The following is a 27,811-nucleotide window of genomic DNA, read 5'->3' as shown; positions in this document are numbered from 1 at the left end:
AAATGCCGATGCAATGTCACGAAGACCATGTAGTTTGGAATGCAAGCACTGTTCAAGGGCCGAGGCTAAAGAAGACATTATAGATGTCCGCCTAATGACTGTAACGTGTACGGATGAATGGGACAAGGAACAACTAGGAAAGTGTCAGCTAGAAGATACAGATCTGTCACATGTTATGCAAGGGCTCGAACGAAACGAAAGACCAAACAGAGAAGAGATGTTAGCAGAGAGTCCCATTGCTAAGTCATATTGGGCACAGTGGAACAGTTTAGAATTGATATCCACTTGCCTTCATCGAGTATGGGAGAGTGAGTATGGTCAATGCAAGAAGAAACTGATAGTTGTTCTCAGAAAGAGGATTCCTGACGTGATCAGAGAGCTGCATAATGGTCCAATTTGAGGTCATCTTGGAATCACAAAGACGCTCGAGAAAATTAAGCAGAGATTCTATTGGGTTGGTTGCCGTCAGTCGGTCACCGAGTGGATTGCCAACTGCGAGGTATGCAACAGAGCGAAAGGGCCCAAAACACGAAGTCATGGCCAGATGAAGCAGTATATTTCAGGTGCACCAATTGAAAGGATCGCCATGGATGTCGCAGGTCCATTTCCTACTAGCAACCGCGGAAACAAATACGTACTGGTGGTTATGGATTATTTCAGTAAATAGCCAGAGGTATACCAAATCCCAAACCAAGAAGCAGAAACAGTAGCAGAAGTGGTTACAAACGAATGGGTTGCAAGGTATGGTGTACCAATGGAGTTACATTCTGACCAAGGCAGGAATTTTGAATCAGCTGTGTTCCAAGAAATGTGCAAGAAGTTGGGCATTCGGAAAACACGGAAAACTGCATTGCATCCTCAGTCCGATGGTGGAACGTTTCAATAGAACATTAGAGGAGCACTTAAGGAAAGTAGTAGACAAGTACCATAAGGACTGGGATACACACATATCATTATTCTTGATGGCCTACCCATCGGCAATACATGAGACAAAGGGCCAAACTCCCGCAAAGGTAATTTTTGGCAATGACCTTCTACTGCCAGCTGATTTGAAGTATGGGATGATGCCGATGCGGAGAGGAATGTCAAGAAATCCACTGGTGTCTTGGAAGACGAGCTGAGAGAGATACACGATCTGGTAAGGCAACGAGCAATGATTATGAGTGGCAAGATGAAAGCGAGGTACGATAAAGCAATTAACCTTCCGAATTAATTTCAGGAAGGAGATTTGGTGCTGCTATACAACCCACAACGGAAAAAAGATTTGTCCCCGAAATTGTAAAACCAGTTGCAGTGCAACTGGGAAGGCCCATACAAAGTTGTAAAACGGATCAACGATGTAGTGTGCCGCATACAAACCATTGGCAAACCACGAACTAAAATGAAAGTGGTTCATTTGGAGAGGCTAGCAGCGTTTAGATCGAGAGATTTGTCTGATCGGGACGATCAGACTTAGGTGGAGGGCAGTGTTACGAATATTAGCAACACTAATGGGTACTGCCATCTCCAGGCCGATGCTAAGCAGTGACGTGAATTCACATCAATAATTCAATCATTATGTCTACACATACGCGTGCACGCGGCGGAGAAGCAACGCACAAGCACATGCAGATATCTTATCTGAAATGCTCCTAAAGGTATGCAATTGTGATTGTGGAAGTGTCGCTCACACATACAAGCGAATGGAGTATGAGAGAAGCTATAAAAATTATACATCTGTAGTTGTGGCTGAGAAATTTATAACTAACTAGTAAGTTCTGGAATTAGAAAAGCCTAGAAATATTCAACGAGGAGGTCGGACAGTATAAAAGGGCGACAACAGTGGAGGCGAGAAATCAGTTTCATTTGAGCTATCAATCAGTTTGGTTATTAAGCAAGCTATTCGTTGCAAAGTATAAGTGTTATTGTGAAGTACTTTAATAAAGGCCATTTTTCCATTATTCAATATTGGAGTTATTTATTCAACAGTTTAGCGATACGAACGTTGGCAGAAGATTGCAAATAAGGGGAATTGCAGTAAATTCGTTACAATAGATAGGTTAACAACACGTCCTCATTCTAAAAGTTAAACTTGTTAAAACTTAACCAAAAAAATTTCATTTGATTTTTAAGCTTTCAATGAGAAGAAAATCAAGCATTTAATGTATACGCCAAAGCGAATCGTTAACAACACCTGGTACTGAATTCGCTTTGGTGTATGCAAATTGAAAAATAAGGTAAAAAAATGTATCATATAATAAAACAAAACTAACAGAATCACAAAACTTGGCAGCTAAAAGGTAAGCCTTAAGCGTGGTATCGAGATCATAAGAAAACTCAACGAATATTCGATTACGTATACGCCATTTATGTACCACATATGTGTTCTTTGTTGAATCTTTGTTAATTTAATCGATTGCTAGGTACTGAAATCTTTGAATAGTACGTCTTAAAAATGGTGTTGGTTGGAAAAACAAAACTTTCGGGAAAAATCAACAGTTTGGTAAGATTGTCCAAAAATTTTCAAAAATCGACATTTCTAGAATATATTTGAGGTCATCGCAAATATCGTTGACTTTAGAATAAAGAGAAAGTCCGTACGTGCCATATCTGATCTTTCTACGATGAAAAGTACCTTCGAAATCGACCGAGATGTGATTAGTGACAATCGGCTGACAGGAGAGCTTTCAACACCGCTGTCTTGAAAAGGTTTTATGAAACTCAAAAAAAGGTATCTCATATTTTTGTCCATCTTGGCGCCAATAAAACGTGAGCAAAGTATTTAAATGCGATTTCGGATCACTCTGTTTTTGGCTCATTCGATCAAATTTGAATCCATTATCATTACGCACAAAAATGCAGATAATTTCTACGAATACATATTTGAGTGACAAGAAACTAAATATGTCCCGCGGCGTGGCAGTTTGTTTTTATAGCCAGTACCATACTGCCAATGAAAAAAATTAAAACGAAATATTTTTTATTCACTATTATTTGTTTAAAAAATTTCCAAATAAGAGAAAAATTTAACTAAAAAAAACATACATACATAAATATATAATATATACTCGTCTGCTTTGTTCAGAACTGATTTCAAGCTTACTTGCTCACTTAATTGTTTAAAAGGTTATGGATGACCAACAAGGCGTTCGTCGTTTCTTCGTTGGATTAACTGAAGCCAATTGGTTACAACAAGGGAACTTAAATAATTTTTCGCTTTTTTTCAAAGAAAATAAACAGATAATAATAGTACACGTTAGTATTGGGAACCAACTAGTTTCATTTTCTGCTGGGATATTTATTACCTGTACCTGCGAATATATGACATTAGCTTGTTTTGTTTAGATTGTTTCAAATATATTGACAACTGAGGAATCTATGTAATAATGCAAGAGTAACTAATTTGTTATAATAATTTGTAATTTCTAATGCTATTATCTAAAGAGTAAGGGTCGCGGGTGGCACAGCATTTGCCACGGGTGGGACTTGTATGAATTAAAAGCCTTTAATGAACCTATGTATTTATACTAAAAAGAGTATGTCAAAAGCTCAAACCCGTATTCATGTAATGCGGTTAGTTCATAGGCGAAATAATAATTAATTTAAAAAAATCTTTGTTATTAAATGCGTTGACTCAGATGCAAAAGCCATAAAAGAAAGAAGTAAAAACAGAATTGATGGATACATTTAACAAGAATTTCTAATTTTAAAATATGAAATACCAACAAGATTTCTTTAGGCTGGGTGCAAGTTCACTTAAAGTTTAGTTACTTTAACAAATATTCCACTGAAACTTTTCAACACTGCAGCAGTTTTGAACAAAAAAATTCAAAACTGTGAGAGCTCATTTGCAAAACTTAATTGTTTGTTTATGACTGAAATTAATCACAAAACTATTATTTTAAGACTTGTGTGGTGTTTGTAATGTGTATGCATGTTTCAAGAGGCAAGGGGTCAATAGGGATCCACAGCAAGTATCCCCACATAGCAGTAAACGACGCGGCTCCAGCTTATACGGCTTTTTATTATTCAATATGCTTTAGGTGAGTACCTGTGAATGGAAGAATCAACCCCACGGTGTCAAACACGGATCTAATTGCATTATCAATGGCCCAACTATGGGCTCCATGTTCCCAACCGCAACACTTCGTAGCCGCATTATTGGTACCAAATTGATTTGTAATCGGGTGTTTCGATCACACGCCCTTACCTTGGTATGATGCCGTCGAGTCTACCCAAGCTATATACAAGGCTGTGACTACCATTGGGTCTGGTGTCAATAACTTATTTTAGGCCAATGGATCCATACGGCTACCAAATAATCAGGATCAAATTTTTATGCCCCGGTGTCAGCGCGAAGCCATTTGAGGCCGCCACTATGTCCTATACAACAATCGCCCTCTAATCTATGTATATAGTTCTTGTAATGGTCCATTCAGGCGTATTTTATTTGCACATAAAAATTTTTATAATAACAATAAAAAGCAATCGAAATTTTATTTCTTGTTGCATATAAATCGAATTTATTAAATAAAGATGATCTGCGATAGTCATTTTGTTTATGTTATGAATCAAACATTTTTTGACAGCTCTTTCAAAATGAACTACTTCCACCTCAGTCAAATAGTTGAGTCTGTATCTATTTTTACATTGAAACAAAGTACTAGAAATGCATTTTAAGCTTGAATTTATCATTATTTGGTAGGTTAGACGTTTCTACAAGTTTTATATTCACACTGTAGTGAATTTCATAAAAAGAAAGGTTCTCGCAGCAAGGTAACATTTGATAATATGTTTATCTAGTTGTCCACCGTTTTGAAAAAAAAAAACTAAGGAGAGCTAGAAGCTAAATACCTTTCCGTTTTTTTTTCAAGCTAGACGGAGAAAAAAGCCAAATATAGCTCGAAATTTTAGCAACACTGGTGAGGTGTAAGGGTCGTCCTATGCGTCACGTAGGGCTCGTCATTACTCTTGAAGGCATAGAAATAAGATAAGCTCTTCTATCACACAAATTACTTTGTAAATTTACTCTGACACTCCTTGCGACAGGGCAAGGCGAATTCATACCAGGTGGTGGCAAAGCGAATTCAACCAATTCGCCGTGGGGAAGAATGTCAAATCAAAATAAAATGTTCATTGACTTCGATTAACTGACATATTGTAGTACAAGGCGTTGTATGGAAAGTAATTAAGAAGAAGCAATCAGCTGTTAGTATAACAATACCTGGTACTGAGTTTACCTTTCGACGGGGTTAAATTCCAAAATTGTCAATGACGATTTTAAATAATTGTCATATTTGGGTACAATAACGTTCGTCAACAATATTATCAACAACATTCGTATAAAATTTAAAAAAAGCAAACAATTTTGCCGCCTCTTTAACTTTTGTTAAACAGGCCCCTAATTGTTAAATAACCAAACATTTTTAACCGTAAAACGTCTTTTTGAACTATTTTGCATCTAAATATAAATACATATACATATAAGTTAATGAATAAAATATTAAAAACTTAAAAATATTTTCAAATATTACAACAACGCAATTTAATAATTTATCTGTATCCTACATTGGATATCGAGTTGAGGTGGAGATGAAAACAAAATCTCCAAGGAGGTAACACCAAAACCAACAGTTGTTTATTGTGAAAAATAAACACCTGGTCGATAGCAGTAATGAAGCGTAATTAATCAAAAATAAATTACATATATTTTATTTTATTTTCGTGAAAATACTGTAGTATGGAATTTTACATTTGATTCCAGTTAGAGAACCACAAGTTGGGAATTAAATTTTTTCAACTTAAGTTAAAGCATTTTTTGTTTTATAAAATATTCCCTCTTTTGCAGAGTCCGCTATGATCCTCGAGTTGAGCCACTGTTTCGAAACAACTCTTGAGATTTTAGAAGTATACCTAGTTATCAACATGAGTTCTAATGGTACTCAAGCCCAAATGCTTATTGGGTATATTCGGCGCCATTTCGAACGAACGCAAATAACTGATAGGTTAACTAGAGTTAAGCCAGATCGGCCGCTTAAGCTCAGCTTAAACTTCAGTTAAAGTAGACTGAAAAACTGCAGAATAAGATTAAGCGTTTTAATAATTTGGGAAAAATTTAAACAACGTGACATCAGCACGGACAAGGCGACATCTGTTTCGATTATACCTTGTAAATCTCTTCAAAGCCTTTTCTCCCGGGAGTGGGATTTGAACCCGCACTCCTACGATAGTTGAACGTGTTACAAACGCATTCAGCCACGTCATGCCTTAGTTGTTGTAAAGTTTTTCCCAATTGCGTTCTTTTTGCATATTTAATCTTTTACACATTGCATACTTCGTATGTAGTTATGTGTTAAAGCTATGCTTGTTGGTAAGGCGGTTTTCAAAGAAACTTTGGTATTGTTGCTGTTTTTGTTCTATTTATAGAACTACAATGAATTAACCAATTTTGTCCGTTTGTATGATTTAAGCGTAGTTTAACTGACAAACTGAGTTCAACTTGTACAGAAAAACTGGGCCCTAATCTCCGCATTCACATATGCCCCATCCGCAGGAACTAAATTTTTAACTGTCAAAACTGTCGTACCCCAATCTTGTTTATGATTTTGTTTTGTCGATTCCTTTTTTTCCGTACTGCCATCTAGGGATGACACCATAGAGATGGTTCAAGGTCTGGGCAAAAGCTATCTCTAAAGTATATAACTTATTACTGATTATCGTTATATATCGTCGGTGAAACTGCGAAACCGCACATAAATTTTCTATAATAAATAATAGCCTCTGAATAAGGCCATTTTTTGTTACAAAAATTAGAGGCAGTTTTCACTTTCATCGACGATATGAGAAATCTAGTTCTTTAATAATCTCGGTATTTGTAAACTTGATATTAGATACTTTTATTTGAAATTTATTGCTTTTATTAAAATTTTAAAATTCTGCTTTAGTCGTTCCATCTGTTCCAAGAGATTTTACAAAAATCACCATTGATTGCAGTTATATGAAAAATTCAAACAGTTATTCTAACTACAGTTATAGGAATACTTTCTGTGAGAAGGTATTCGGGATACTTCTATAACTATATTTTTAGGTATCGAGTATCCAAACCTTGGTATCGTATCGATCTGAGAAATAAATGAGCCTTTCACACAATGGTATTAACCTAAATGAGGGCTAGGCACATTTGGCAAAATTTTTATTTATTATAAAATTTTCGTACTAGAATTTTTGTTACCATTAGACTTTGTGGGCAGGTCGCCAAACGATTTTGTTAATTTATCAAGGCATATACATATAGTATAAACATATAACGAGGACAACATCCATGCCAAGATATTTTCAGCAGCTTTATGGCTTAAAAACTTTTAAACTTTCTTCTTCTAAATATGGGAAGTGCCACGCCCATTTTCCAAAATTTTACAAAATATCTATTTCAAGTCGTAAAGTATTTTTCTTTAGCAATGAATTGCCGCATTTTTCCTTTTTTCAAAATATCGACATAGCTTGTTTTTTAAGTGGGCGTGGTCGCCAACCAATTAGGTCAATTTACATACAGTAAAGTCCCTGCTATTGGACAACCTGCGTACCAAATGTTAGCACGATATCATCAACAACATTTCTATTTCCTGCATAAAGTCAATCCACATGTCAAGTTGTATTACTTGTATTACTTTATCGGATTTTAGTAATGAATTATCGCATTTTTTACACTTTTCGAAATTTTCGATGACGAAAAATGGGCGTGGTTATCTCTAGATTTTGAAAATTTTCAATACCAATCTATTCTCACTCTAGATAAGCCAATTAACAAAACTTCGTGAAGATATCTCATGTTTTATTCAAATTATAGTGTTATATGATATATGGATGTATGCGTCTATCTCAATTCCTTTATGCCTTTACGCCCTTCCGCTATCCAAATAAAGCTATAATAGCCATATGTAAAAGTACACGCTGGGTATAAAAAATAAGTTTTTGTGCACCCATTAAATATGTATACATATTTGTTTTATATTGTCGGCAAGTGGTGATTGTCATTCGGTGCAGAAAACTCAAATTTGTATACAAATTGCGATACGCACGTAAATTTTGCATAGAGCATGTGACGATACATATAATTCTGTCAACATTAGAAACACGAAAGTAGATATGTAATTATACATATGTATGTAAAAGCTTTTTGTAAATAGAGTACTAAATATAGCTGCAATCGGAGGAGTGCTAAAATACATAGGCACTCAATGTATCCATATGTATGTATGTATGTATTTAAAATAAAACTGAAATAAATACATTTGTATGTATGTATGTACATAGCTGAAGTTTCTATTTATAATGCATGCATTGTCTACCTTAATTGCTTTTACATAAATACACCCAAGTATACATACATAAATAGTATGTATAAGCACACATATGAACATAAATAAATAAGAAAAAAAAATGTAAGGCGCGATAACCTCCGAATTTGCGTCGTGCTCCTCTTGATTTTCCCTACAAATTGGCCGGACGGGACCTACATGTTTTATGCCGACTTCGAACGGCATCTGCAAGGCAGATGAGTTTTCACTAAAATCTTTTCATGGCAGAAATACACTCGGAGCGCTTGCCAAACACTGCCGAGGAGCGACCCCGTTTAGAAAATTTTCTTCTAATTGAAAAACCTTATTTCTAAAATTTTGATGTTGCTTTGCCTGGGGTGCGAACCCAGGGCATACGGTGTGATAGGCGGAGCACGCTACCATCACACCACGGTGGCCGCCACACATATGAACATACATACATATATAAAGTTTATTTGTGCCTATATATAGGGCAGCCATAAGTATTTTTGCACTAAGTAAGTACATATGTATATAAGTATTTATGTAAGTACATTGGCCATATGAAAAGTACAGTGCACTCGTGTCTCCATTATTTGAATTCAATCGATCAGACAAAGGATTCGTACACGAACAGAAAACTCCTTAACACCGAAGTTGTAATGCATAAAATGCATATGCAAGAAATTTTATCTATGTACGTCCAACCATATGGAAAAACTATCTATACTAAAAATGAAAAATTATTATATTTTAACAACACAATAATTTACTTACCTTTAGTTCACAATTGCACACACAATTTTGCAACTCCAACAACAACAGCTTTCGCAAATGAAAACCATTTTAATTACTTAGAATAAATAAAACAAACAAGATGAGTACAACAAAAATGATATACCAAGTAGGTACTTATATATATGTATAAAAGCATTTATTACACAGTACATATATGTAAACAGTAAGGATATGTACAGAGTGCCTACTTTAATCACCGACGCCGTAGGTCAGTGCAATTGAACTTTATATTTATTTATTTAAATTCACTAAACTTAAACCTTTCACTTGTACGCATTAAATGCGAGTATACATGTGTATGTAGGTTTATTTGCGTAGATGTATTCGCATGTATACTTAAGAACATTTATATGTATACATTGGCTTTTATACACTTTTCTGTGCCCACCATAAATTTTTTTTTTGAACTTTACTTTTGATTAAATTTAATTATCTATTAGTCACTATTATATTTTTAAATTTTATTTCTTTTACATTTTCTTATTAATTTTATTTATTTTTTTTTCAGTGTATTTTGAGAGGCGTGAATACACTAGGACACTGCTAAGAATAGGGCTGTCGGAACAAACAATGCGGTGTTGTTCTCTTTATTCTCCACTGTTCATATAAACGATGTTACCGTTAGTGTTGTTTGTGCGATACTGAAAGTTCGAAAATTTTTCACTTTCGTTGTTCTTTGTTGCATGAAAGTTCGTTAGCTTCGCTCGTTTTTGTTGCTCGGAAAAACTTTTACATGTTAAGCCACGAATGAACTCGGCAAATGTAGTGTATACATTTCTTCATGCCAGCAAAACAAGTCGGGAAAAGTTTATTCCTTGAGTTGCTTTTATTCACTTTTTTAGGTGGCATTCGACTTGCACATGTGCATATATAGACACATTAGGGTGGAGAAAATGTTTGTGTGTAAACATGTTTGTTAGGTCTTTACTCCTGGTAAGGGCGTAATGGAAGAGTTAGATGTGAGTGTAAGCGTAAGTCTTTGTAATAGATATGCAATAGAATGTTAATACAGGTGTAATCTGTAATATGGGAATATGTATTGTATGGTGAACTAAAGAATGTATAAGCGTATGCATAGTATGTGGTATTGGTATGCTGTGCGGAGTAAAAAAATGAGAACGTAAGTATAGTAATTACAATATAGCGTAATATGGGAACAAGGTGTGTGGTTGAGCTGATATTAGCGAAATTACACAGCAACTCAAGATCGACATGTAATTTACACATAAATTTAAGTCTCTGAGCATATAAATACACAATTTGTGTGCATGCAAGTGCTCAAAAAGGTGTATACACTGCTGTTTTGTTGGAAATAAAGAGGCAGAGTAAACATGAACAAATTCGTGATTTTTATTACTGAAGTGAAATGTGTAATAAAGTGCAAACAGAGAAAAAATAATTAAAGTAAAATAAAATAAAAACTTAAATTTAATTACGTTCAATTTAAAAAATCAAACAAAATAAATTTATACAATACAAAAAAATATTAAATAAAATAAAATAAATTTTTATAAAAGAAACTAAAATAAAGTAAAAAGTTCAAAAAAAATTAAATAAAACTTAATAAAATAAAACAAAATAACTTTACATTAAAATAAATAAACTTATCAAAAATGCATCGATTTATAAAAAAAGTTATCGATTTCTTATCGGAGTGTTACTAGTTTGTTACTGGCATGTTATTGATTTGATAATGACGACTCATCGGCTTACGGTGACACAGATACCTATAAAATTGTAATATCAAATCAACTACAAATGTGTTGCCCTTTTATGACAAGCCTATAAAAACCATTAAGAAGCCTATGACTGGCAATAACAACTCGATAACAAACCGATAAGTCGAAGATTATATAACCAAATGGGTTGGTACCAACAAGTAGCCGACGGAGCTCTTCTCAAAAGTTCAGGAACTATTTGTTTCTGTTATGGGTCAACTTCAACCCCTGGGCGAGCTCTTGTTAACCTAAAAAAATTTGATTCCAGACGTACACCTGTATGTTCAGTCATCGATCTTCACGAGTACTTGGTACTCACGCTTTTTTTTAATCGCTAGTCTAAGAAAAATTACCTTCTTACAATAACTGCTAAATGGGGTTTTACGTTCCATTTACACTTCAGAACAGTATCATTAACCCGAATGCAGAAAAAAATTGTTTGTATCTATCAAAAGATATTCACGAAAACCCTAAAAATTACCCGTTTTTTGTCTAAATTTGTGTTATTGGAAATTGTTGAATCGAAACCTATGTATCTCGATTGCCTTTAATTGCAGGTCAGTACTTTATGCAAATGGCCTAGGATCATTTCATTGCACACCTGTCAAAACAATACACTAACAAAATACATGGTCATGCATCTAATACGTCATTGCAAATAAGTAACATCAAAATCCCTAGTAAATTTTTTCAACACTGAATAACAAATCTGATGAAAACTTTCAGTACAAAACAAAATAAGAGAAAGAAAGTTTTATGTCGAACTGGTTGTTTTTGTAGTTGTGTTAACAGTGCATAGCAAATAGTGGTTCCAAATGCACAAAAATATGCACTCCCTTAGTAAAAAAAATATGTTTCAGAACATGTTCAACATCCCCAGAGGTTATGCTCTATCTGTTTCTAATTGACCAGTGTGGTAAGCTTCAGGCTTGCTGTAATGCGGTTAAATTGAATACAGTCCTGCCTCGGAGCGACACCTGATTTGGCCAAACCACCATTCTGGGAACCATTACGGAAAACTTTCGTCAACTAGATTATACTACTCCGGCCCTTCCTTAAGACAACAACTTCTCTATTAGAATCACAGGGCAATGCGAATGGGATGATATCTCCAATCCATACTCAAAATCCCCAAAAGATCTTTCTCTCTTCTTAAGTGTTAGACTACAGAGCCATCGCAGCGTATCACAGGCAGAACTAACAGCCTCACGTCCATTTCAAGGTTGCAATAGAATGCAAACAGTCGGCAAACGAACAAGCCTCTCGGTTTACCACAATGGTAATGTGGGTTGCGGATCACACTGGTGTTCTTGGGAACCGTGTTACTGATGTCACTGAACAGATCGAGGTAATTCAGTTAGGGCACATCGCTCCTTTGCTTGCCATGTACAAACATTTCCTCATGTCTACTCCAACTGTGGAGTGACCCAACAAACCTGGCCTTGCATAAAAGACAACCGAACTAAATTCCTTATCTATCGAAATCGTCTCATCCTAGGTCCGTTGTTCGGGATATTAACGGAAGACTGTCTGATCGCAGTACACGGCGACCGCATGGGAATCTCAACGAATGACTTCTGTCGAAGTTGTAGGGACGAAGAAGAAGAAACATTTCCTCTGCACATACCCGGCTCTAACCAGAACACGCATGGAATGTCTGAAAAAGGCGATGGACCATCTGGCATAAGCGTGCCACACGGCCTTGCTGGGGACAGGCCTAACCTTTTCTTGAATATGTAGAAGAAAGAAAATTTCAAAATCGTTTGGATTTGTTGAATTGAGGACAGCGTGGAAGATTAATGTGCATATATGTATATGTATGTATATTTAAAAATGTTCGTCAATTGAAATTTTATTAGGGATGAGATCTTTCCCAAATATTCGGTAAAAAAAGATGGTATTAGCTGTCATAGCAACATTAGGACCACAGTTTGTCCTTGTTAGCCGCTAAGTTGCCTTCCCTTACAAAATTGTGTGTGCTAATATTCCTTATTTACCTTACAAAGATATCACAAATAAATAATTTGGTGTGGTAGGCGGTACAAGTTAACACCCAGAGGGGAAAGAAGCTAACTACTATGTACTACTATTATATGTTTATTTTCTTTGAAAAAAGAACTAATTTTTGTCGAAATATAAGTTATAATATAAAATCAATATGAATGGAGAACTATTCTATTCAGCACGGTTACAACAAAGGCCAGTCAGTCGATACTGCATTGCATAAGGTGGCCATGAATATAGAGAAAGCCCTGGAACACCAGGAATATGCCCTATGTGTTTTTCTGGACATTGCCGGAGCTTTCAACAATGTCTCGAAAAGAGCAATCATGGACAGTCTCAACACGATTAAGTTCATCCAGCTTTAGCAAATGTGACCGGCTCCATGTTAAGCTGCAGAATGATCACATCGCAATGGGGTCTATGAGAGGCAACAAAATCTGTAAACCGAAGAACGCCACAGTGTGGGGGTTTATACCCGTGCTGTGAACGCTGGTCATAAATCTTTTTCTTAGGCGGTTCAATGGAGGGCCAGCCAAACTTGCAGCATACGCAGATGACGTTTCAGTCATCATAAGCGGCTGATACCTAACAATAATCAACTCTCTGATCGATCAGGCGCTTGGGGATATACATGCCTGGGCATCTGGTCGGGTTAACGGCCAACGCCGAAAAGGCCGATCAAAATATAGCACAAAATATTTGGGAAATATACTAGATAGTAAGTTGTCGTTGAAACTCCATGTGGAAGAGAGAGCGAAAAAAGCCTCTGCGGCACTGTATGCATGCAAGAGGATGCTAGAATGAAAGTGGAGCCTATTACCAAAACTCTCTCATTGGGTTGTTGCGGCAATTTTCAAACCCAAACTGTACTATGGGATCCTTTTTTGTTGGACAGCCACGCAAAAAAGTACGTTTACCAAAAAATTTTTGGGTGTATGCAGAGCATAGCGGGAGCTCTGCAAACTACTCCGACAGCAGCATTGCATGCGATTGTACACATCCCGCCTTCATACCTAATTGCCAAATATACCGCGTTAGCAAATGAACAAGACTTAAGGCTTCTGGGCAGCTTGAGTACAGGCCGTACGCCAACAGCAGTATAGCGCCATCTAATATCGGTCAAACGGAATAGACTGTCCCGTGTCTCAGCTTCGAAAGAGATCTTGGAGCCACAATTGAGTTGGAGGGTTGGCACCGGAGTGCAGAAATAGCAGAACATACCATTCACGTCTATATAAAAAATAAAAAAAAAATAAATGTAAGGCGCGATAACCTCCGAAGAGATCTAAGGCCGAGCTTCTCTTCCAATTTGCGTCGTGCTCCTCTTGATTTTCCCTACAAATTGGCCGGACGGGACCTACATGATTTTATGCCGACTCCGAACGGCATCTGCAAGGCAGATGAGTTTTCACTGAGAGCTTTTCATGGCAGAAATACACCCGGAGCGCTTGCCAAACACTGCCGAGGGGCGACCCCGCTTAGAAAAATTTTCTTCTAATTGAAAAACCTTATTTCTAAAATTTTTGATGTTGCTTTGCCCGGGGTTTGAACCCAGGGCATCCGGTGTGGTAGGCGGAGCACGCTACCGTCACACCACGGTGGCCGCCATCACGTCTATATACATGGTTTCAAATTAACGGAAAGGGTCGGCTCTGCTATTTACTGTGCTCATCCAGAAATAAGTGGATCCCACAGGCTGCCAGATTGCTGCAGCGTCTTGCAGGCGGAAACTATAGCCATGGAACACGCTGCAGAAACTCAGAAGGAAGCGTGCTTAAGCTGCAACTGCGTCAATATATACATCGCTCAGGCCGGACCATACATCTGTACTGGGTTCCCGATCATAAGGAGATAGAAGGTAAGGAAAAGACAGATGGGTTTGCAAAGGAGGATGCAGCACTCACTGAGTCGACGGTAGACGTCCCAATACGTTTAGGAGAAATTAAAAGGAAACAGGAGTTGCATCAATCAAATCATATGCAAATCCTACGATATAAGATTCACGAAGTGGGTCATATCTCTGAAGATAGAAGACTTCGGGCTCGCGATGGCAACAGATTTACAAAGTGCGAGCTACAGGAAGAAACGTTCTGTGTTCGTGTCCTGCGCTCGCCAGGTCAAGGCTCCACCTATTAGGGGTGGCAGAGTTAAAATACCTCGAAGCAGCAATTCAGCTAGGATCTAGAAAACTTATAGTATTTGCCGAGAGGTCGGAGTTCTTCCATTACATAAGTCCTGGGTTTCTTTCGTTTGGTCGTTAAACAAATTCTGGCAACGTTATGGACACATTCAGTCTATGTGAGGTCGACGACGACTATTATTGGGATACAAAAAATCAAAAAAAGAGCGAAGCTGAGGTTCGAAAAACATGCAAGGCAACCACTGTGAAATTGAAGAAAATCCTGGTGGGGGTGCCTCATCAAAATTTTAAAATAATTAAGGCGATTTATAAGGTATCTTAATGTTCTATGGAGTATTTTCTTAAATAGGGGCGTTGTGAACACTGCAATGAGTTGTGTTTCGTATTAAAACACATCCGTAAGAAGAGCCCGGCCACCGTGGTGTGATGATAGGGTGCTCCGCCTACCACACGGGAGATCCTGGGTTCACGCTCCGTGCAAAACAGCATCAAATTTTTAGAAACAAGTTTTTTGAATTAGAAGAAAAATTTTCTAAGCAGAGGTTATCGCGCCTTACATATTTTTTATTTTTTAAGAAGAGCCCTTAGTCAAAAGAATTTAAAGATCAAAATTTATGCAACCGCTAATCTTTTCATTTCTACTTACCATTTTTTCATTTTTTTTTTTTTTGCATTTTGTTAAGAAACTGCTTCGAAATTTTTAAAGATAAATAAAATTTTAAGATTTGAGTTGTTTCCATGGTTTCCAATACCAAAATTGAGTAAAGCCAAAGCGAATTCAGTCCCAGGTGTTGTTATCCCAGCAGCTGATTGCTTCTTCTAGATTATTTTCCATACAATGCCTTGTACAACAACATGTCAGTTAATCGAAATCAATGAAAATTTTGTTTTGATTTGACATTCTTCTGAACGGCGAATTGGTTAAATTCGCTTTGCCACCACCACCTGGTATGGATTCGCCTTGGAACTGCCTAAAACTCATTTGACTATAACCAAGGTGAATTCAATTCCAGGTGTTGTTATCCCATCAACTGATTGCTCTTTCTAGATTTTTTTCCATACAACGCCTTGTACAACAACATGTCAGTTAATCGAAATCAATGAAAATTTTGTTTTGATTTGACATTCTTCTGAACGGCGAATTGGTTAAATTCGCTTTGCCACCACCTGGTATGGATTCGCCTTGGAATTGTCTAAAAATTATTTGACTATAACCAAGGTGAATTCAATTCCAAGTGTTGTTATCCCATCAGCTGATTGCTTTTTCTAGATTTTTTTTTATACAACGCCTTGTACAACAATATGTCAGTTAATCGAAATTAATGAAAATTTTCTTTTGATTTCACATTCTTCTGTACGGCGAATTGGTTGAATTCGCTTTGGTATCACTTTAGCACACTTAATATACCTGCATAGGCTGCTGCACTGTATTTTTTTTTTATATTTTATATGATAAACAACAACAAAGCAAACATGTCAGGTTTAAAATCATAGTACATACGCTGAATAGGAAACCTTGTAAATTGCCTTTGTTGCTAAATGAATGTCACGCTTGAGATTCTATGTGGACGTGGTACTGCCATGTTTGATCTAGGCTCAAAGCCAACTCCATCTTTGAAGCTAAAGTGAGCGCTGAGTATACATATGTTCCACCCAAACTTTAACTCTTTCGGTTTGCATTTCATTAACAGAATGTGGTTTATCCAAATTACTTTTTAAAGGATACACTTAAATTGAAATATTTTTGACAAAACGTACTTCAGGGTTAAATTAAAACGATTAGATAAATAGTAGATATCAAGCGTATTTTAAGATTAGCTCGAATAACTCGAGTTTTCCAAATTCGACAGAACGTTCTCCTTTTCATATTTTGTTTAAAACTGCAAACCCCGCGGCGGCATCTTAATGTACATAATAATTTTAATTTATACCTTCTTCGATGTTTTATGTCGACTCCGAATAGAGTCTGAAAGATAGACGAATTTTCGCTGAAAATATTTCATGGGATAAATACACGAAGTGCTTGAAAAACTACTGCTGAGGGACGACCTCGCTTTGAACAAACTATTTTTCAAAGCGTTTTTGGTCCCACGGTTCCCTCTGATATGGTTGGCGAGCACGCTCTCTGCACACCACGGCGCCCGCCATACTATACATATCTTCATCACACACCTATGTAAAGTTTATGTGTTTAATTTATTTAATAATTTGGGAAAAATTTAAACAACGTGACATCAGGACGGACAAGGCGACAGCTGTTTTGATTATACCTTGTAAATCTCTTCAAAGCCTTTTCTCCCGGGAGTGGGAGTCGAACTCGCACTCCTACGATAGTTGAAATGGTTGTAAACGCATTCAGCTACGTCATGCCTGTTGTAAAGTTCTTCCCAATTGCCTTCTTTTTGCATATTTTAATCTTTTACACATTGCATACTTCGTATGCAATTATGTGTTAAAGCTATGCTTGGTACGGCGGTTTTCAAAGAAACTTTGGTTTTTGTTGCTGTTTTCGTTCTATTTATAGAACTACTTCGTATGCAATTATGTGTTAAAGCTATGCTTGGTACGGCGGTTTTCAAAGAAACTTTGGTTTTTGTTGCTGTTTTCGTTCTATTTATAGAACTACAACGAATTAACCAATTTTGTTTGTTTGTATGATTTTAATAAGCGGGGATTGCCCATATTGCTTTTTCAAATGTATGAAAACATTTATTTGAAGCAATTTTTTAATTTTATAATTTATTTAATAATTTGGGAAAAATTTAAACAACGTGACATCAGGACGGACAAGGCGACAGCTGTTTCGATTATACCTTGTAAATCTCTTCAAAGCCTTTTCTCCCGGGAGTGGGAGTCGAACTCGCACTCCTACGATAGTTGAAATGGTTGTAAACGCATTCAGCTACGTCATGCCTGTTGTAAAGTTCTTCCCAATTGCCTTCTTTTTGCATATTTTAATCTTTTACACATGCATACTTCGTATGCAATTATGTGTTAAAGCTATGCTTGGTACGGCGGTTTTCAAAGAAACTTTGGTTTTTGTTGCTGTTTTCGTTCTATTTATAGAACTACAACGAATTAACCAATTGTGTCTGTTTGTATGATTTTAATAATCGGGGATTGCCCATATTGCTTTTTCAAATGTACGAATTAACCAATTTTGTCTGTTTGTATGATTTTAATAATCGGGGATTGCCCATATTGCTTTTTCAAATGTATGAAAACATTTATTTGAAGCAATTTTTTAATTTTATAATTTATTTAATAATTTGGGAAAAATTTAAACAAACGTGACATCAGAACGGACAAGGCGACAGCTGTTTCGATTATACCTTGTAAATCTCTTCAAAGCCTTTTCTCCCGGGAGTGGGAGTCGAACTCGCACTCCTACGATAGTTGAAATGGTTGTAAACGCATTCAGCTACGTCATGCCTGTTGTAAAGTTCTTCCCAATTGCCTTCTTTTTGCATATTTTAATCTTTTACACATTGCATACTTCGTATGCAATTATGTGTTAAAGCTATGCTTGGTACGGCGGTTTTCAAAGAAACTTTGGTTTTTGTTGCTGTTTTCGTTCTATTTATAGAACTACAACGAATTAACCAATTTTGTCTGTTTGTATGATTTTAATAATCGGGGATTGCCCATATTGCTTTTTCAAATGTATGAAAACATTTATTTGAAGCAATTTTTTAATTTTATAATTTATTTAATAATTTGGGAAAAATTTAAACAACGTGACATCAGGACGGACAAGGCGACAGCTGTTTCGATTATACCTTGTAAATCTCTTCAAAGCCTTTTCTCCCGGGAGTGGGAGTCGAACTCGCACTCCTACGATAGTTGAAATGGTTGTAAACGCATTCAGCTACGTCATGCCTGTTGTAAAGTTCTTCCCAATTGCCTTCTTTTTGCATATTTTAATCTTTTACACATTGCATACTTCGTATGCAATTATGTGTTAAAGCTATGCTTGGTACGGCGGTTTTCAAAGAAACTTTGGTTTTGGTTGCTGTTTTCGTTCTATTTATAGAACTACAACGAATTAACCAATTTTGTCTGTTTGTATGATTTTAATAATCGGGGATTGCCCATATTGCTTTTTCAAATGTATGAAAACATTTATTTGAAGCAATTTTTTAATTTTATAATTTATTTAATAATTTGGGAAAAATTTTTTTTAAACAACGTGACATCAGGACGGACAAGGCGACAGCTGTTTCGATTATACCTTGTAAATCTCTTCAAAGTTTTTCTCCCGGAAGTGGGAGTCGAACTCGCACTCCTACGATAGTTGAAATGGTTGTAAACGCATTCAGCTACGTCATGCCTGTTGTAAAGTTCTTCCCAATTGCCTTCTTTTTGCATATTTTAATCTTTTACACATTGCATACTTCGTATGCAATTATGTGTTAAAGCTATGCTTGGTACGGCGGTTTTCAAAGAAACTTTGGTTTTTGTTGCTGTTTTCGTTCTATTTATAGAACTACAACGAATTAACCAATTTTGTCTGTTTGTATGATTTTAATAATCGGGGATTGCCCATATTGCTTTTTCAAATGTATGAAAACATTTATTTGAAGCAATTTTTTAATTTTATAATTTATTTAATAATTTGGGAAACAATTTTTTTTTGTGTGTTTAAATTTACATACATGCATACGTTTGGATGTTCATACGAAAAATTACTCCTGTGTGCCCAATATCATCATACAATTTTAATTTTTCAATATCCTCAAATCAACTGCCGATTCTTTTTTCCTCCTGGCCACCATTCGTTAGAATTATATATTAAAATTATAGCAGTAGCTGGGACTTCATTAGAAGTTGGTATGAAGTTTCTACATTTCCATGCATGGAAAGTGAACAAGTAATTTTATCTTACTTGTCACCATGGCAGTTATTGCTAATACTTTAAGTTAATAATTTCACAGGAGGGGGGGGGGGGGCGGATTCCCTGCGGCCCGGGGTTTCTCAGGGGGCCCGCGATTTAGAGGTACTAATAAATTTTTTTAATTCAGGAGAGTCTTTAGTTGTTCCATGTGCAAATTTTAAGCCGAATTTCAAATGCAACGATTATTTATAAAGATTTTTTGCCTGGGCCTGAGGAGACAATAAAAACATCAAACAAAAATATGTTTCTCAGGGGGGCCGCGATTTAGAGGTACTAAGATATTTTTTTTAATTCAGGAGAGTCTTTAGTTGTTCCATGTCCAAATTTTAAGCCGAATTTCAAATGCAACGAATATTTATAATGATTTTTTGCCTGGGCCTGAGGAGACAATAGAAGCATCAAACAAAAATGTATGTTTACATGAATCCGAAATCGTAAAATTTTCGTGGTGATACTGATGAAGGTTCATCTTCAAAAAGTCTTCCAACAATACCACCAACTCTGTATCAAAGTTAAGATTATTTAAACGACTTTGATATCGGTACCGCGAATAATGAGTTTTTGCGATCTGAAGAAGTCAACGAAATAATTCGTCGAGGTCATCAAAAGTGTCCTGTTATTTTTCCACGTGATTGTCATGACGAGGCATTTCCTACCTCGTTGTTAAACAGAATCTTGCCAAATGGAGAGAAAGTGGAATGTGACTGGTTAGTGTGGAGTGTCATTAGCAATGCTTTTTTTTGCCTACCATGTCGTCTATTAAGCACCAATACTTTAAATCGACCTAAAATTTGTTCTGCGGATATTCGAAATTCGAGGTATGGAAGAAGCTATACGATAAACTATCATCACACGAAAATACTCAAGATCACATTAAATATTATATTCAATGGCGATGTTTACAAAATCTAATTCAAAAGGAGGCTACAACTGATACACTTATTAATGAACAGCTAATCACTGAAACTCAAAAGTGGAAAGAAATTTTATATAGAATTTTGGACACTATTTTATTTTTGGGTGAAAGAGGCCTAGCTTTGAAAGGCGAAAGTATATATCTTGGTGAACGAAACGATGGAAATTTTTTGAGCATCTAAGATCTCATAAGCCAATATGATCCGATACTTAGAGATCATTTGGAGAAAGTTGAGATTTCACAACAGCAGCACAAACGTTTACAAGTTCACTATCTTTCCCCAGACATTGAGAACGAATTTATAGAAATTTGTACAAAGCACGTGAGGGAAAATATATTACATCAAGGCAAGAAAGCCAAGTATTTTGCTATTATCGTTGATGATATGCCTGATGCTAGTCACGTTGACTACGTTCATTTTGCGCTAACTCCATTTCAATTCGAAAGCAACAAATTTTACAATTCTAGAACGGTTTTTGGCTTTCGTGAATTGTAACCAAAAAACTGATCAGAAAATCGCTGATCTAATTTGCCATACTTGATTGAAGATTGCCGTGCACAAGGGTACGATAACGGCGCCAATATGAAAGCAGCTTGCAACAGAGCACTACGTCACATTCTCAACAAAAACTCGAATGCTGATTACTTGCCTTGTGCAACCCACAGTCTCAATTTATGTGGTGTTGATGCTGCAGAATGTTGTATGGCTGCAACTACTTTCTTCGGAGTTGTATAAAAATGTTTTACTATTTTCAGCAGCAGTCCACAACGATGGGACATCCTTAAAAAAATGTACCGTGCTCTCTTCATAGTCTTTCAGACAAACTTCATAGTATTTTGACTGCACAAGCATACGGAGATACTGTCCTCAATTTGGTCCAAAATACTGAATACCATTAATGAAAGCAACGTGGTCCTCCAAGCTAGAGACACCACCATAGATGTTGAGGTCCGACATCTAGATGCCTTAGCTTTTTTGAAGTTGATCAGGAACCAATGGGAAACAATTTTAAACGAATGCAAAGCACTTGCTATTCAATTGAAGAACTCAAAAGACGTTCTGAAGATAATTTAAATGAGATGATTACGGATGATTCAGAGTCTGATTTTAAAAACAATACATTCCTGGTGATCGTTGATTCAATCACTGGCATTACTGAACGATTTGCAGCTATGAGAAATTTGAGTGAGACGTTTTCCTTTCTGTGGCAATTTGAAGACATGGATGAAACTACGGTTCGGGCGAGCGCAGCAAAATTTGTCGAAAAATACAAGTCGGACAAAGCTTAAAATATGAAATAATTCACTTGAAACACATTTACGAAGCAAATTTTGATAAAGGTCTGTCGACATTGGAATTGCTAAACGCCATCTACATATGATCAAAATCTGTATACGACTTTCCCAAACATTTGTGTTACTTTACGTATCTTTTGCACTATACCTGTCACTGTACCTAGTGCAGAACGTTCCTTCAGCGTCCTTTCAAGAATCGAAAGCTTTCATAGATCGTGTTCATCTCAAGAGCGAGTTTCAGGACTTGCCACGCTTTGTGTTGAATCTGTTTTGGCAAGACAGTCAAATTCTGATATTATTATAAAAATTTTGCAACGAAAAAAAGCAAGTAAAGCCACTCTTTGATATCCGAACTTTCTATGAATAATTAAAATTTATAATCATCATTAAATTTATCAGAAATGTATTAAAATGTTACCAAATAACTAGAAAAGATTATTTGAAACAATATGTGGCTGTTAAAAGAGAATTTTATTTCTACGTTACAATAAAATAGTATAAATAGTAAATATTCTGTGATAATTTTATTGTCAGCTCTTAGTCTAAAAATCATTTAGTTGATGTGACAAAAAAATTTTTTCATGTAATCCATCAATAATGATTCATGAAGGAGACGTCATTAATTTTTAATTGTCTAGTCCCGGCCCGGATTTTTGTCTCTACGGCACTGCCTTTATTTACTAGAGCTTAGTGATGCTAAAATTCGCCACAATACACTATGTGAAAATAAACGAAATCGGTTGGTGACCACGACCACTTTAAAAATATCGACATCGAATGTTGGAACAATTTTAAATACGCAATTATTCATTACCCACTCAAAAAAATATTTTCAAAGTCTAATGGTAGCAAAACTCTCAAATCTATGTGGTATATGACTGAATTATGCTGATATTTCACCTCAATAGTGATGGTGTAGCAAAGTACAAAGTTTTATAATACTATTAATGCCGCAAGTCGGATCAAAATCGACCTATCAGACCGATATTTGGAATGAGGAGACAAAAACTGTTTCTTGTAAAAATCGTACGTCTTTCCATCTATCCGTCCGTTTACACGATGGACAAAAATGCCAATATCTTCGCCCAGCTTAGTACACGGGTTTTCTGAACTCAAAATATATTTGTATTGAAATTGTTCGAAGTCAGCTAATAACCACGCCTACTTTTTCGATATCGAAAATTTTAGGAAAAGGGGCAATGCATCAGCAGATACTAGAACAATTATTAATGCAATAAACCTCGCAATTTTTCAAAATCGAGGTTCCTCGTATAATTTTTAGTCCCCGGCAAAATTCGTTAGGTTGCTTAAAGTTTTCACTATCACATAATTGACAATATATTTATGGCACGTAACTACATTACAATAGCAGATATATTGTAACGAATTTAGTGCAATTCCTCATATTTGCAACCTTGTGCTAACGTTCGAATCACTAAACAGTTGAATAAATAACTCCACTATTCAATAATCCAAAATGATCTTTATTAGACTACTTTCAAAATAACACTTCTATTGCTCGACAGATAGCGTGCTTAATCAAAACTGATTGTCGTGCCTCTACTGTTGCTGCCTTTTATATTGTCAGGTTTCCCCGTTGCATATTTCTAGGCTTTTCCATTCTAGAATTTACTAGTTAGTTATCAGCTATAAAATTACCAGCTATAACTACGTTTATAGCTTCTCATATGCGCGTGTATATGTGAGTGATACTTGCACAAATTATTGCCTTCTTTTGTGAGCATCTCAGATAAGATATATGCATGTGTTTGTGCGTCTCTTCTCCGCTGCTCGTATGGAAATATGGGTAGATATAATGATTGATTTGTTGATGTGCATACGAGTCACTGCTTAGTATCGGCTTAGAGATGATAGTATCCCATAGTGCTGCTAATATTCATCACACTGCCCTCCACCTAAGTCTGATCGTCCCGATCAGACAAATCCCTCGGTCTAAACGCTGCAAGCATCCCCAAATGAACCACCCTTCTATTTCGTGGTTTCCCAATGGTTTGTATGCGGTAGATGGTATTACTGATCTTCTTCACAACTTTGTGCGGGCCTTTACAACTGCACCAACATTTGGATGGAACACCTTTCCGCCGGTGAGGGTTGTATAACAGTACCAAATCTCCCTCCCGAAAACCCTCCGAATTATTGTTCTTGTCGTACCTATGTTTCAACTTACTACTCATTACCTTGGGCCATTCCCTCATACTCTGTTCTTTGGCCAATGAAGAACTACTTCTCAGAGCTTGATCTTGACGGATTGACATTGCATCATCAGTATCGTCTTGACGTTTCACAACAGTAGTGCGCGCTGGCTTGAAACCACCCTTGCATCCTTTCTGGAAAATTCTTTCAGTCGTTTTAGTGCGTTCATTAGGGTTTGTCAATGCCAGTGTTTCTCTCGCAGGTACTTTTGACTTCGCTTTATTTGGCCCATTCGATCTATCAACCTTTACCTTTGACTTTCGTGGTCTTTTCCAGTCTTCTCCACCAGTACTCGATTACTGCTGAACCATTTCTCCAAACTAAAGTTAAGTGGCATATCCTGGTTCTTATAGCACATAATCTTTCTCCGCATATCGATGTCTTGGTCGATTAAGAAGTCCACTCCAATTATGATTTCGTCAACAATATCTGCTACTATAAAATTGTGTAGTACTCACGGTACGTTCCCAATTGCTACTTCACATGCTACTTCTCCAATTACCTGGGTGTCTTCTCCCGTGGCAGTACGTAATCTTGCTCCCAGCAATGGTCTTATCTTCTTGTTGACTAAACCTTATCGAATGATGGAATGAACCCGTATCTACAGTCAGTAAACGTCCCTTTCCATCCACATGTGCTCCGACAGTAAGATTGCTTAATCTTCTTCCAATTTGCGAGATAGAGATTATGGGGCATTCCATTGCGGGAGCCAGCTGTCGCCCCTTGCGGCTGACTCGCTTTAATTTAACGATTGAGTAGATTTGGAGATTTGCTCATCTCCTTCAGCTCTGCGTTTATGGCCACCCACATTGTTGGAACTATTGGGACCAGTGCGGCAATGTCGTGCAATGTGACCTGGGTTGCCGCACTTGAAACATTTCATAACTCCGGCATTTTTCAGTTGTACTCCCTTCAGTGCTTCCAAAATTGTGTATATGGATGGGATATCGTTTCAGCAAATGTTGGCTTTGGGTTCGCATATGTAGCTCGTTTCGTTTCTACATCCCGTATGCCATTTATAAAACTCTGAATTTTTACCTCTCGGTACTCCATGGGTGCGTCCGCGTTTGCCAAATGAGCCAACCACAAGCAAACTCTTGCAAAGTCTCATAAGCTTTTTGTAACGATTTTGCAACTCAATTTGGTATATTTGTTTTTTATGCTCGCTTCCATAACATCTCTCGACAGCGGCCATCAATGCTTCATAGTTGTTCCGCTCTCCTTCGGGAATAGTCTGTAGGATTTCGGCTGCTGGCCCCTTCAATGCTACAAATAGAGCTGCAACTTTATCTTCAGCATTCCAGTTCTTCACTGCTGCGATCTTCTCAAACTTTGGAGTACTCGCTGCAACTGCTAGCCGATTTAGTTGCAACTGCTCCATACGACCTTTTAAATCATCCAATTCTGCCTTAAATTGCGCGATTTTTGCATCCTGCGCCTCCAAATTTGATGTTACCCTTGCTTCCTGTGCTTCTAATTGCGAAGACATTTGTGCCACCTGCAATGATAATCGCCCTTCTTGTTCTTCTATCTTGGATGTTATACGTGTCTCTTGCGATTCCAGTTGAGATGATATACTTGTCTTCTGTTATGCCAGTTGAGATGACATTTGTGACAACATTTCTGAAATGCGTGCCTCCTGTGCTTCCATCTTGGATGTTAAACGTGTCTCCTGTGTTTCCAATTGTGATGCCATATGTGTCTTCTGTTCTGCCAGTTGAGATGACACTGTCGATGTTTGAGCAGATATTGCAGCCAAAATCGTGTTCAAGTCTGTGCTCGTAACTATCTACGATGTTTCGTTTTTCTCTTCAATTTTTGTTGTTGATTCTTCCACATCAGGATGAAAGACATACTCGTCCACATCAATTCCTTGCGACTCCATTACCTCTCGTAACCGTGCTTGAAGTTCGATCTTATTGCCGGTTGTATTCAATCCACGGCTCTCCAACTCCTTTTTCAGTTGCTGGATATTTAATTCACTCAACTTTGCCATGTCCAAGTTGTATTCAAAATCTCCGGAATTTATTCAACAATTCCTCTTCTGACACCAATTGTAACGAATTTAGTGCAATTCCTCTTATTTGCAACCTTCTGGTAACGTTCGAATCACTAAACTGTTGAATAAATAACTCCAATATTCGATAATGCAAAATGGTCTTTATTGGACTACTTTCAAAATAACACTTCTACAGATAGCGTGCTTAATTAAACTGATTGTCGTGCCTCTACAGTTGCTGCCTTTTATAATCTGTGATTTCTCGTTCACATACTTCTAGGCGCTTCCAGAATTTACTTAGTTACTGCTATAAAACTATAACTACAGATGCACGTGTATAGATTCTCATATGCGTGTGTATATGTGAGTGCCACTTCCACAGATAATTGCTACTTTTGGGAGCATCTCAGATAAGATATATGCATGTGTTTGTGCGTCTCTTCTCCGCTGCTCGTATGGACATATGGGTAGACATAATGATCGATTTGTTGATGTGCATACGAGTCACTGCTTAGTATCGGCTTAGAGATATTAGTATCCCTTAGTGTTGCTAATATTCGTCACAATATTAATGCAAAAATTAAAAAACAAGTAAGGAAGGCTAAGTTCGGGTGTAACCGAACATTACATACTCAGTTGAGAGCTATGGAGACAAAATAAGGGAAATCACCATGTAGGAAAATGGACCTAGGGTAACCCTGGAATGTGGTTGTATGACATGTGTATCAAATGGAAGGTATTAAAGAGTATTTTAAGAGAGAGTAGGTCATAGTTCTATTGATGGACGCCATTTAGGGATATCGCCATAAAGGTGGGCCAGGGCTGACTCTAGAATTTGTTTGTACGATATGGGTATCAAATGAAAGGTGTTACTGAGCATTTTAAGAGGGAGTGGGCCTTAGGTCTATCGGTGGACGCCTTTTCGAGATATCGCCATTAAGGTGGACTAGGGATGACTCTAGAATGTGTTTGTACGATATGGGTATCAAATGAAAGGTGGTAATGAGTATTTTAAAAGGGAATGGGCTTTAGTTCTATAGGTGAACGCCTTTTCGAGAAATCGCCATAAAGGTGGACCAGGGGTGACTCTAGAATATGTTTGTACGATATGGGTATCGAATGAAAGCTGTTAATGAGTATTTTGAAAAGGAGTGATCCTTAGTTCCATAGGTCGACGCCGTTTCGAGATATCGCCATAAAGGTGGACCAGGGGTGTCTCTAGAATGTGTTTGTACGATATGGGAGTCAAATGAAAGGTGTTACTGAGCATTTTAAGAGGGAGTGGGCATTAGGTCTATAGGTGGACGCCTTTTCGAGATATCGCCATTAGGGTGGGCCAGGGGTGACTCTAGAATGTTTGTACGATATGGGTATCAAACGAAAAGTGTTACTGAGCATTTTAAGAGGGAGTGGGCATTAGGTCTATAGGTGGACGCCTTTTCGAAATGTCGCCATTAGGGTGGGCCAGGGGTGACTCTAGAATGTGTTTGTATGATATGGGTATCAAATGAAAGATGGTAATGAGTATTTTAAAA

The 27,811-nt window shown here is 36.9% G+C and overlaps 1 protein-coding gene across 8 annotated transcripts in view; it reads right to left on the bottom strand.

Annotated features, from left to right (window-relative positions):
- The window catches only part of SK (small conductance calcium-activated potassium channel), a 591,679-nt gene extending 581,840 nt beyond the window's left edge, over nt 1-9,839 (bottom strand). For 3 of the 8 annotated variants that reach the window (XR_010952625.1, XM_067782018.1, XM_067782019.1), the window contains exon 1: nt 9,075-9,838. The gene's annotated coding sequence lies outside the window, so the exon portion shown is untranslated. Of the gene's footprint in view, nt 1-9,074 lie in introns of all 8 variants that reach the window. The other 5 variants (XR_010952626.1, XM_067782017.1, XM_067782021.1 and 2 more) reach the window with 5 other exon arrangements.
- Between the last annotated feature and the right edge of the window lie 17,972 nt (nt 9,840-27,811).

Source organism: Eurosta solidaginis, chromosome 4 (assembly GCF_040869045.1).
Source record: "Eurosta solidaginis isolate ZX-2024a chromosome 4, ASM4086904v1, whole genome shotgun sequence".
Classification (NCBI taxonomy): domain Eukaryota; kingdom Metazoa; phylum Arthropoda; class Insecta; order Diptera; family Tephritidae; genus Eurosta; species Eurosta solidaginis.
This window is presented reverse-complemented; position numbering and strand designations above follow the sequence as displayed.